This window comes from Solanum stenotomum, chromosome 6, assembly GCF_019186545.1.
Source record: "Solanum stenotomum isolate F172 chromosome 6, ASM1918654v1, whole genome shotgun sequence".
NCBI classification, from domain to species: Eukaryota; Viridiplantae; Streptophyta; class Magnoliopsida; order Solanales; family Solanaceae; genus Solanum; species Solanum stenotomum.
Genome location: NC_064287.1, coordinates 35,305,101 through 35,318,711, shown reverse-complemented (window position 1 = coordinate 35,318,711; position 13,611 = coordinate 35,305,101). Strand labels below are relative to the sequence as shown.

General features: G+C 39.6%; 1 pseudogene; it reads right to left on the bottom strand.

Moving 5' to 3' along the window:
- Positions 1-1,025: 1,025 nt before the first annotated feature.
- LOC125868690 (uncharacterized) lies at positions 1,026-11,967 on the bottom strand (annotated as a pseudogene).
- Between the last annotated feature and the right edge of the window lie 1,644 nt (positions 11,968-13,611).

The following is a 13,611-nucleotide window of genomic DNA, read 5'->3' as shown; positions in this document are numbered from 1 at the left end:
ACATGCTTAAGTAGTGATACAACATGTTACCTCACGTTGCCCAAGGACCATCCTATACCTTGCCGTGATATATGAAGCTAACTTTACTAAGTGGATCCACCAGCTTAACTTTACGTGATCATCTAAAAAGTACGACCCGTTAAATCCCATGTTGGCTACATGGTTCTTATGGAGATTTGAGTTAATATGAACTCGTGTCCCCAATTTGTTGCTCAAGACTACTCCCAAAAATACTTTAGCTCATAAGTGTTTTAAACACATCTTTCTTTAGTTAAGATAATTACTCAAAACTTAGCACAGAGGCTCTTGAAAACTCTTTCTAAAAAGAACAAATCAAAACCATATTTATTATATGATCATTAATGACTCGGGATATTCATACTGCTTAAACATTTATGGTATATCTAGAGACAATACTATTTAAACATTGATGACATACTCGATTTGTCATACTAATCATGTTTTAGACACTCTTTCGCAAAACTGATGTTTTCTTAAAAAGAGATAGTACTTAAACTTCTCAAAACTATTTTGGAAATATCAGTTTCCTCTCATCGTAAATGTGAAAACATTTATAAACTTCTTTGGGAATACTTAGTTCCCTAATAACTTTTGTGGAATGAACTCAACTTTATACCCTTGACTTAACGTGAAACTCGATACTCTTTACTTAGCTTGAAACTCTATAGTCTTTGTTTGACTTGAAACTCTATACTTAACTTGGAACTTGAGCCTTAAAAAGAAATTATAACGTTCAATGAATATTCTTGGAAAACCTTAAAGACTTGCTTTGACTAACTTAACTTCTAAGCTGGACTTCTAACTTCACTTGTCTTGAATTCTATACTCTTTACTCGACTTGAAACTTGAGTCTTAAAATGAAGTTAAAACGTTCAATAAAGACTCTTGAAAAGCTTTAGAGACTTGCTAGCACTGACTTCTTAACTTTGCTTGACTTGACTCTAACTTCACCTTAACTTGATACTAACTCGCCTTGAATTGGATTATGTATTCAAGGTGTATGATCACACGTATTTGAATGAGTTCTTGACATTTAGAAGTACCTTGGAGTGTTGGAAACAACTAGGAAACATAGGTATAATACCAAGGAACATGCATGAGAAAGTATGAAAAGAATGGGGGAACTTGGCGTCCTTAGTGCTCTGCAAGGCGCAGAGCGCCAGCCATTGAAGCTCAGAAGGCCAGCTGAGGCGCTCTGTAAGGTGCGATGCGCCACCCCTTTTCCCCGACAACTTCGACTTTTCTGTTTCCTTTCTCCAACTCTAAACCTCCTAAACTCGAAGGTTTCCAACCCTAAACGTTTAGAATCATAAATCCCTCAACATAAAATAGATTTCAACCCAAACACAACCGGAAACATGCCCAAATCAACAAGGGACTTCAACAACACAATCAACAACACCAACAACACAACCCAACAACTTCAACAACATATCCAATCTTTTCACAATAATAAAAATGAATTTGGTGTGTGGGAGAAAGGATCAACCCAACACTAAGAACTCACATACCTAGTAGGGATCACCCCAGACGATATCCACGACGATCCTTGACGGAAACTTGCTTGATCTCCTCTTTCTCCTCTTCTTCTTCTCTTCTTCTTCTCTTCTTCACTCAAAACCCTCACTCTCACTCTTTTAAAATGGGATAAAGTGATCCAAAAATCAGCCTAACACAACAATATAACCCCAAAAGAAATAGCTAGGGAAAAGACCAAAATGCCCTTAAAATTTCCAGACGGATTCCCTGCCAACTGCCCAACTTTCAAAGGGCATAACTCACCCATCGACCAAACTCGGTGGCATTGGAAAGATCATTCCACAAGCTTCGAAATCATAACTGGAAGTACTCTTAAATCATCCTGAGCTAGGAGTTATTACTGCTCAAAGTTGGCCAAAATTCACTGATTTCTCACACTACCAAATTTCCAGATTTTGAATTTTATTCAAAAATTGACTATTTTCGATTTCAAGCTTTTTCATAGTTATTTCAAATTGCCGGATGTTACAATATCTCCCACTTGGGAACATTCGTCCTCGAATGAGATTACTCTTAACAAAGCTAAGGGTGTAACATCAAACTCAAACACCCAACAAGCAATCATGCAAACAACAATAACAACAACGACATGCTAACTACAATTTAAAGAGCACTAAGAAGGAAATTAGTACCTTGGTCTGCATTTTCTCTTGATTCAAAGAGATGTGGGTATCTCTTTTTCATGTCCTGACTTCCCAAGTAGCTTCCTCAACAAATTGGTTCCTCCATAGGACCTTGACTGAGGCTACATCTTTCGTTCTCAACCTACGAACTTGACGATCTAAAATCTGAACAGGAACCTCCTCATAAGTTAAGTCATCCCTGATCCTAATACTTTCAGTTGGCAGGATCAATGAAGGATCGCCTATGCACTTCTTCAACATAGAGATATGAAATATTGGGTGATCCGCTGCTAGTTCCTGTGGTAACTCCAAGTCATAAGCAACATTGCCATTTCTCTTTGCTATGTGGTAAGGTCCAATATATAGGGGACTAAGTTTCCCCTTCTTACCAAACCTCATAACCCCCTTCATGGGTGAAACCTTCAAGTATACCCAATCATCTACTTCAAACTCCAACGCCCTTCTCTTAACATCAGTGTAGGATATTTGAAGACTCTGTGCCATTTTCAACCTTTCTTAAATCACTTTGACCTTCTCCATAGCTTGATGAACTAACTCTGGATCTATCAACCCTGTTTCACTAACTTCAACACATCCAAAAATAGATCTATATCTCCACCCAAAAAGAGCCACATAACGAGCCATATGGATGCTAGAATGGTAACCATCGTTGTAAGCAACTCCATGCAAGATAGGTAATCATCTCAATTATCCTTGAAACTAATCCCATAATCCACCTTGATACCTCAAAACACCATCTCCCCCTTGTTCAAAAGCCATCACTGCTTATGTAGATTTTACCTGAAATTCCAGCAAGATAGGGTCTGGGTCTTTCTCACCTTCTACTTCTGACACTAATGATGACTCGGCCCCGCTAGCTACTTTTATTCCTCCTTCTGCAGAATCTAAAAGTCTGATTCCCAAGCGTGCCAGTCTGTGAACATCTTTTGCTAACTCTATATTTCCTTCTTCAATATGGGTTGTGCTACCCATAGACAACTTGCTTAAGGAATCAACAACAACACATGCCTTACCAGGGTGATAAAGAAAACTCATGTACTCATCCTTGAGTACCTTAACCACTCTCTCTCTGTTTGAGATTAAGCTCATTCTAAGTGAACACACCCACATGAACATCATACAATAATGACACCATATCTTCAAAACGAAAACTATAGCAGCCAACTCTAGCTCATGTCCTTATTATTCTCAAATTCATCTTAGATTTAGATACCCAGTATGTACTGAAGAACCAATTGTCATAATTGGGCAGTAGTCAACTCCTCTTTCCATTCCTCAAAGTCTTCATCACAAGCTTCAGACCGTTGAAATTTTGCTGTTCTTCCGAGTCAACTTGGTCAAATAAAACACTTATCTAACAGATCCCTTGAACTGCTCTTTCAACTCTTTCAACACTGCTAATGCCATTCTATAAGGCGAAAAAGTGATAGGACAAATATCTAGTATATCCGGAATGATGTCTATGCCGAAATCTATTTCTCTCTCAGGAGAAATTCGAGGTAGATCATTAGGAAAAACTTATGGAAACTCTCTTACTATAGGAACTGACTGGAAATGCGGTATCTCAACACTAGAGTCATTAACTCGGACTAAGTAATAGATACAACCCTTCGAAACTAACTTTCTCGCCCTAAGGTATGAAATGAAACGACCCTTAGGACCTGCTGAACTACAACTCCACTCTATAACAGGCTCATTCGGAAATTGAAACTTGACTGCTCGAGTTCTACAATCTATCGATGTACAACAAGCATGAAGCCAATCCGTACCTAGAATGACATCGAAATCTACCATGTCTAACTCAACCAAATTAGCCATGGTGCTCTTGTGATTGATGAAAACAGGACAATCACGATAGACTCTTTCTGCTATAATAGACTCCCCAACAGGTGTAGAAACACAAAAGGGTTCACAAAGTCTTTCAGGAAAACCTTAAACTTATTTGGAACATAAGGAGTTACAAAAGATAAACTTGCTCCTGGGTCTAGCAAATCAGAAACAACAAAGTCAAAGACTCAAATCATACCAGTGACAATATTTGGAGAGTTATCTTACTCATGATGACTGGTGATGGCATAGAGGCGGTTCACTCCTCCACCGGTACTAGAAGTAGCTCCTCTAGGTGTCATTTTGTCTGGTGGGACAACTGAAGCAGATTGGGCCCTACTGCCCAACTTTCCACTACTTTGCCTATTCTTAAGACACTCTCACATGAAATGTCCACTCTAACCACACGTGAAACAACCAATAGAGCCCTCATGACTAATACCTGAGTGGTTCCTACCACACTTAGCATATGCAGGAGCTTTACTACCCCTTGGTACCATACTACCATTAGGATAGGCAAGTGTAGCCCTGAAAATATAAGAATTTCTATTGTACCCATCTTTGTTCTCAAGTGCAGGTGCACTAGCAGATGGTGGAGCAGGTTCCTTCTGTTTCGGTGGGAGGTATGACTGATTAGCATCATTCTTTTACTGCCTGAATTCACCCCTACAATCTTAGCCCTCTTATCGTTAAACTCTTCTCTATCCTTCAACTTATCCTCTTCAACTTGTTGTAAATGGGTCATAAATCTTCCTAGGTCAATATCTCCTATCATCATAGCTGCCTTTCCTTCCTTGCTTCACTGACGAGACAACCCAGTAACATATAAACTTATCCTGCTCCTCAAGTCAGCAACTATCTCTGGAGCATAGCGGGAAAGTTGTGTGAACTTCAGACTGTACTCATGAACACTCATAGACTCCGGATTAAGGGTGAGAAACTCTTTGATCTTTGCCTCTCGAAACTCACGAGGAAAGAAACGCCCCATGAGAGCACTATCAAACACAACCCAACTCACTACTGGCGCATCCTCAGCCCTATTCTTTTGCAATTGGTCAAACCAGATTCTAGCGACACCCTTCAATTGGTATGCAACTAATTCCACCCTCTCCGACTCAGCAACTTGCATCTCATCAAATACCCTTTTAAGCTCCTCAATGAAGTTCTCTGGATTCTCAGTGACACTTGAACCTGTGAAGCTTGGTGGGTTCATCCTTAAGAGTTCACGGATCCTTGAAGTATCAACCACTTCATGTCGATTATCTCTTTCCCCAACATGATAGGTCGCTACTTGACTTAACATTTGGATAGCTTCATGAAAATCAACATAGCTTATCTCTTCTTGGGTTGCACTTCTAGGGCATTCGGTAACTCTTGTTCTCAACAATCTTTATAGCTGGACGAACTTTGACTGCTCTTCGTGGAAGCATGATCCTCTAAAACACGCGCAAGCATGAATTAGAAAGAAACTTTTTAGAGATAAACTCTAACGCAGGAGATGAATATGAAAGAAGTAGGAAATCTTCCAAAATGTTGTAGCCTCCCAATTATAGATGTGGTGAGCTTCACACCGATAACTAGGACTCTATAGACACAGCTTCATAGACTCCCTAAGACTCTTGAACTCTGTGCTCCGATACCAAGTTTTTCAAGCCCCGAGCCTACACCCTGGACGTGGACGACACTTAAAGACCATTGCTAGCCTCCAAGCGAACCCTTGGCCTGACTTTCTTAACTCAGTGGAAACTTAACTCAACAGAATTACTCAATGCAATGCAAGGTTATAAAATAACCTAACTGATAAAATCTGGCCAAAAAGTCAACTCGAGTCCCAAAATAGAATATTTACAAATATACATAGATGAGAGACTCAAAACTAACTGGCTGACTTTCTGTAAAGCCTCTAAAATACTGAGATGGATGTTGGGACAGACCCCACAACATCCTAATAAAGCAAAACTAAGAGAACAAAATAATTGAGTCCTCCGGAATGCAAGGAGGCTCACCACTGATTCTGGAGTGCTCAGATGGATCAACGACGTGCTGGATACTGATCCTGGGTACCCGTGTCTGCATCATCAAAAGATGCAGGCTAACTGGCAACAGAACATTGAATGTACGAGTATGCGAGCTGGACCGCTAAACAACAACTTAAGCTTCAAAGGGATACGAAAGAGAACTTACCTTGGCTCTGTTCAACTCATCAGTAACTGAACTCGATATAAACCAATAAGACACATGCAATATATAAAGCTTGTAAATCTATTTAAAACATGACGTACAAATCATATATATATAATATCATGAAAATACCATACTTTCTCTCAAAGTCTACTTGTACAACGCATGAATGAAGTCCCATACCCCCATCCATACTAAGAAGAACCCCTCGAGGAACCATGCAATTTCTACTGTGGGAGTTCTCTAACCAACAACCACCACTACATGCTTAAGTAGTGATACAACGTTTTACCTCATGTTTCCCGAGGACAATCCTATACCTTGTCGTGATATAGGAAGCTAACTTTACTAAGTGGATCCAGTAGCTTAACTTAACATAATTATTTAAAAAGTATGACGCGTTAAATCCCGTGTTGGCTACATGGTTCTTATAGAGAGTTGAGTTAATACGAACTCGTGTCCCAATTCGGTGCTCAAGACTATTCCTAAAATAGGTTAGCTCATAAGTGTTTTAAACACATCTTTCGTTAGTTGAGAAAATTACTCAAAACTTAGCCCAAAGGCTCTTGAATACTCCTTCTAAAATGAACAAATCAAAACCATATTTTTAATATGATCATTGATGATTCGGGATATTCATACTGCTTAAACATTGATGGTATATCTAGACACCATACTGTTTAAAAATTGATGACATACTCGATTTGTCATCCTAATCATGTTTTAGAAACTCTTTTGCAAAACTCATGTTTTCTTAAAAAGAGATAGTACTCAAACTTCTCAAACTCTTTTGGAAATCTCAGTTTCCTGTAATCCTAAATGTGAAAACATTTATAAACTTCTTTGGGAATACTTAGTTCCCTAATAACTTTTGAGGAATGAACTCAACTTTATACCTTTGACTTAACTTGAAACTCGATACTCTTTACTTAGCTTGAAACTCTATACTCTTTGCTTGACTTGAAACTCTATACTTAACTTGGAACTTGAGCCTTAAAAAGAAGTTATAACGTTCAATGAAGACTCTTGGAAAACCTTAAAGACTTGCTTTGACTAACTTAACTTCTAAGCTTGACTTCTAACTTCACTTAGCTTGAATTCTATACTCTTTATTCGACTTAAAACTTGAGTCTTAAAATGAAGTTAAAACGTTCAATAAAGACTCTTGAAAAGCTTTAGAGACTTGATTGCACTTACTTCTTAACTTTACTTGACTTGACTCTAACTTTACCTTAACTTGATACTAACTCGCCTTGAATTGGATTATGGATTCAAGGTGTATGATCACACGTATTTGGATGAGTTCTTGACGTTTAGAAGTACCTTGGAGTGTTGGAAACAACTAGGAAACATAGGTATATACCAAGGAACATGCATGAGAAAGTATGAAAAGAATTGGGGAACTTGGCGTCCTTGGCGCTATGCAAGGCGCGGAGTGCCAGCCCTTGAAGCTCAGAAGGCCAGTTGAGGCGCTCTGTAGAGCGCGGCGCCCTAAGGGGTGAAGTTTAGAACACTTCTTGGGGCGCTCTGTAAGGCGCGATGCGCCACCCCTTTTCCCCGACAACTTCGACTTTTCTCCTTCCTTTCTCCAACTCTAAGCCTCCTAAACTCCAAGGTTTCCAACCCCAAACATTTAGAATCATAAATCCCTCAACATACAATAGATTTCAACCCAAAAACAACCGGAAACATGCCCAAATCAACAAGGGACTCCAACAACACAATCAATAACACCAACAACACAACCCAACAACTTCAACAACATATCCAATCTTTTCACAATATTAAAAATGAGTTTGGTGTGTGGGGTAAAGGATCAACCCAACACTAAGAACTCACATACCTAGTAGGTATCACCCCCGACGATATCCACGACGATCCTTGAAGGAAACTTGCTTGATCTCCTCTTTCTCCTCTTCTTCTCTTCTTCTTCTCTTCTTCACTCAAAACCCTCACTCTCACTCTTTTAAAATGGTATAAAATGATCCAAAAATCAGCCTAACACAACAATATAACCCCAAAAGAAATAGCTAGGAAAAAGACCAAAATGCCCTTAAAATTTCCGGACGCATTCCCTACCAACTGCCTAACATTCAAAAGGCATAACTCGCTCATACAAACTCGGAACTACTTCTAACTCATCTTGAGCTAGGAGTTATGACTGCTTAAAGTTGGCCAAAACTCACTGATTTACCATACTTAACAAAATTTCCAGATTTTGAATTTTATTCCAAAAATGACTATTTCCGATTTTAAGCTTTTTCATAGTTATTTCAAATTTCCGGATGTTACAATATCTCCCCCTTGGGAACATTCATCCTCGAATGAGATTATTCTTAACAAGGATAAGGGTGTAACATCAAAATCATACACCCAACAAGCAATCATGCAAACAACAACAACAACGACGACATGGTCACTACAATTTAAAGAGTACGAAGAAGGAAATTAGTACCTTAGTCTACATTTCCTCTGGATTCAAAGAGATATGGGTATCTATTTTTCATGTCCTCTTCAGCTTCCCAAGTATCTTCTTCAACAAATTGGTTCCTCCATAGGACCTTGACTGAGGCTACATCTTTCGTTCTCAACCTACGAACTTGACGGTCTAAAATCTGAACAGGAACCTCCCCATAAGATAAGTCATCCTTGATCCTAACACTTTCAGTTGGCAGGATCAATGAAGGATCACCTATGCATTTCTTCAACATAGAGATATGAAATATCGGATGAGCCGCTTCTAGTTCTGTGGGTAACTCCAAGTCATAAGCAACATTGCCATTTCTCTTGGCTACGCGGTAAGGTCCAATATACCGGGGACTAAGTTTCCCCTTCTTACCAAACCTCATAACCCCCTTCATGGGTGAAACTTTCAAGTATACCCAATCATCTACTTCAAACTCCAACGCCCTTCTCCTAACATTAGTGTAGGATATTTGACGACTCTGTGTTGTTTCCAACCTTTCTTAAATCACTTTCACCTTCTGCATAGCTTGACAAACTAACACTAGATCTATCAACCCTGCTTCACTAACTTCAAACCATCCAAAAAGAAATCTATATCTCCACCCATAAAGAGCCTCATAACGAGCCATATGAATGCTAGAATGGTAACTATTGTTGTAAGCAACTCCATGCAAGATAGGTAATCATCTCAATTATCCTTGAAACCAATCCCACAATCCACCTTGATACCTCAAAACACCATCTCCCATTTGTTCAAAAGCCATCACTGCTTATGTAGATTTTACCTGAAATTCCAGCAAGATAGGGTCTGGGTGTTTTTCACCTTCTACTTCTGACACTAATGATGACTCGGCCCCGCTCGCTACTTCTATTCCTCCTTCTGCGGAATCTAATAGTATAATTCCCAGGCATGCCAGTCTGATCACATCTTTTGCTAACTCTCTATTTCCTTCTTCAATATGGGTTGTGCTACCCATAGACAACTTGCTTAAGGAATCAGCAACAACACATGCCTTACAAGGGTGATAAAGAAAACCCATGTCATCATCCTAGAGTACCTTAACCACTCTCTCTCTGTTTGAGTTTAAGCTCATTTTAAGAGAACACACCCACATGAACATCATACAACAATGACGCCATATCTTCAAAATGAAAACTACAGCAGCCAACTCTAGTTCATCTCCATACACCTCGATTAGCCTAACTCGACTATTATTCTCAAATTCATCTTAGATTTAGATACCCAGTATGTACTCAAGAACCAATTATCATAACTGGGCAGTAGTCAACTCCTCTTTCCTTTCCTGAAATTCTTCCTCACAAGCTTCAGACCGTTGAAATTTTGCTGTTCTTCCGAGTCAACTTGGTCAAATAAAACACTTATCTAACAGATCCCATTAACTGCTCTTTCAACTCTTTCAACTCTGCTAATGCCATTCTATAAGGAGAAAAACGGATAGGACAAATAGTTGTTATATCTGGAATAATGTCTATGCCGAAATCTATTTCTCTCTCAGGAGGAATTCTGGGTAAATCATCAGGAAAAACTTCTGGAAACTCTCTTACTATAGAAACTGACTAGAAATGAGGAATCTAAACACTAGAATCATTAACTCAGACTAAGTGATAGATACAACCCTTCGAAACTAACTTTCTCGCCTTAAGGTACGAAATGAAACGACCCTTAGGCCTTGCTGAACTACAACTCCACTCTATAGCATGCTCATTCGGAAACTTAAACTAGACTGCTCGAGTTCTACAATCTATCGATGTACAACAAGCATGAAGCCAATCCATACCCAGAATGACATCGAAATCTACCATGTCTAACTCAACCAAATTAGCCATGGTGCTCTTGTGATTGATGGAAACAGGACAATCACGGTAGACACTTTCCGCTAGAATAGACCCCCCAACAGGTGTAGAAACACAAAAGGGTTTACAAAGTCTTTCAGGAAAACCTCAAACTTATTTGCAACATAAGGAGTTACCAAAGATAAACTTGCTCCTGGGTCTAGCAAAGCAGAAACAGCAAAGTCAAAGACTCGAATCATACCAGTGACAACATTTGGAGAGTTATCTTGCTCATGACGACTGGTGATGGCATAGAGGCGGTTTGCTCCTCCACCGGTACTAATAGTAGCTCCTCTAGGTGTCATCCTGTCTGGTGGGACAACTGAATAATATTGGGCCCTACTGCCCAGCTCTCCACTACTTTGCCTATTATTAGGACACTCTCGCATGAAATGTCCATCCTGACCACATTTGAAATAACCAATAGAGCCCTCACGATAAATACCTGAGTGGATCCTACCACAGTTAGCACATGCAAAAGCCTTACTACCCCTTGGTACCATACTGCCTTTAGGATAGGCAAGTGTAGCCCTGAAACTATAGGAATTTCTATTGTACCCATCTTTGTTCTCAAGTGCAGGTGCACTAGCAGATGGTGGAGCAGGTCCCTTCTGTTTCTGTCGGAGGTATGACTCATTAGTATCATTCTTATGCTGCCTGAACTCGCCCCCAACAATCTTAGCCCTCTTATCCTTAAACTCTTCTCTATCCTTCAACTTATCCTCCTCAACTTATTGTAAATGGATCATAAATCTTGCTTGGTCAATATCTCATATCAGCATAGCTGCCTTTCCTTCCTTTCTTGATTGACGAAACAACCCAACAACATATAAACTTATCCTACTCCTCATGTCAGCAACCATCTCTAGAGCATAGCGGGAAAGTTGTGTGAACTTCAAACAATACTCATGGACACTGATAGACTCCGGATTAAGGGTGAGAAACTCTTTGATCTGTGCCTCTCGCAACTGACGAGGAAAGAAACGCCCCATGAGAGCACTCTCAAACATAACCCAACTCACTATTGGCGCATCCTCAGCCTTATTCTTTTTCCGTTGGTCAAACCAGATTCTAGTGACACCCTTCAATTGGTATGCAACTAGTTGCACCCTCTCCGATTCAGCAACCTGCATCACATCAAATACCCTTTTAAGCTCCTCAATGAAGTTCTCTGGATTCTCAGTGACACTTGAACCTGTGAAGCTTGGTGGGTTCATCCTTAAGAGTTCACAGATCCTTAAAGTATCAACCACTTCATGTCGATTATCTCTTTGCCCAACATGATAGGTCGCAACTTGACTTAACATTTGGATAGCTTCACGAAAATCAGCATATCTTATCTCTTCTTGGGTTTGCATTTCTAGGGCATTCAGTAACTCTTGTTCTCAACAGTTTTCATAGCTGGATGAACTCTGACTGCTCTTCGTGTAAGCATGATCCTCTTAAACACGCGCAAGCACGAATTAGAAGGAAACTTTTTAGAGATAAACTCTAACACACGATATGATTATGAAGGAAGTAGGAAATCTTCCTAAATGTTGTAGCCTCCCAATTATAGATGTGGCGCGCTTCACACTGATAACTAGGAATCTACACACACGGCTTTATATACTCCCTAGGACTCTTGAACTCTGTGCTCTGATACCAAGTTTGTCACGCCCCGAGCCTACACCCTGGACTTGGACGGCTCCCGAAGACCATTGCTGGCCCCTAAGCAAAACCTTGGCCTGGCTTTCTTTATTCAGCGAAACCTAACTCAACAGAATTACTCAATGCAATGCAAGGTTACAAAAATAACCTAACTGATAAATCAAGCTAAAAAAGGCAACTTGAGTCCCAAAATAGAATATTTACATATATACATAGATGAGAGACTCAAAACTAACTGACTGACTGTCCCAAAATAGACTTGTTTTGACTAACTTAACTTCTAAGCTTGACTTCTAACTTCACTTAGCTTGAATTCTATATTCTTTACTCGACTTGAAACTTAAGTCTTAAAATGAAGTTAAAACGTTCAATAAAGACTCTTGAAAAGATTTAGAGACTTGCTAGCACTTACTTTTTAAATTTGCTTGACTTGACTCTAACTTCACCTTAACTTGATACTAACTCGCCTTGAATTGGATTATGGATTCAAGGTGTATGATCACACGTATTTGGATGAGTTCTTGACGTTTAGAAGTACCTTTGAGTGTTGGAAAAAACTAGGAAACATAGGTATATACCAAGGAACATGCATGAGAAAGTATGAAAAAAATGGGGGAACTTCGCATCCTTGGCGCTCTACAAGGCGCGGAGCGCCAGCCCTTGAAGCTTAGACGTACCACCCCTTTTCCCCGACAACTTCGACTTTTCTCCTTTCTTTCTCTAACTCTAAACCTCCTAAACTCCAAGGTTTCCAACCCCAAACATTTAGAATCATAAATCCCTCAACATACAATAGATTTCAACCCAAACACAACCGGAAACATGCCCAAATAAACAAGGGACGTCAACAACATAATCAACAACACCAACAACACAACCTAACAACTTCAACCACATATCCAATCTTTTCACAATAATAAAAATGAGTTTGGTGTGTGGGGGAAAGGATCTACCCAACACTAAGAACTCACATACCTAGTAGGTATCACCCCCAACGATATCCACGACGATCCTTGAAGGAAACTTGCTTGATCTCTTCTTTCTCCTCTTCTTCTTTTCTTCTTCTCTTCTTTACTCAAAACCATCACTCTCACTCTTTTAAAATGGTATAAAATGATACGAAAATTACCCTAACACAACAATTTAACCCCAAAATAAATAGCTAGGGTAAAGACCAAAATGCCCTTCAAATTTCCGGACGGATTCCCTACCAACTGCCCAACATTCAAAAGGCATAACTCGCTCATACGAACTCGGAATCGAGCAAACTTGGTGGCGCTAGAAAGATCATTCCACAGGCTTCGAAATTATAATAGGAACTACTCCTAACTCATCCTGAGCTAGGAGTTATGACTGCTCAAAGTTGGCCAAAACTCACTGATTTCCCACACTTAACCAAATTTCCAGATTTTGAATTTTATTCCAAAAA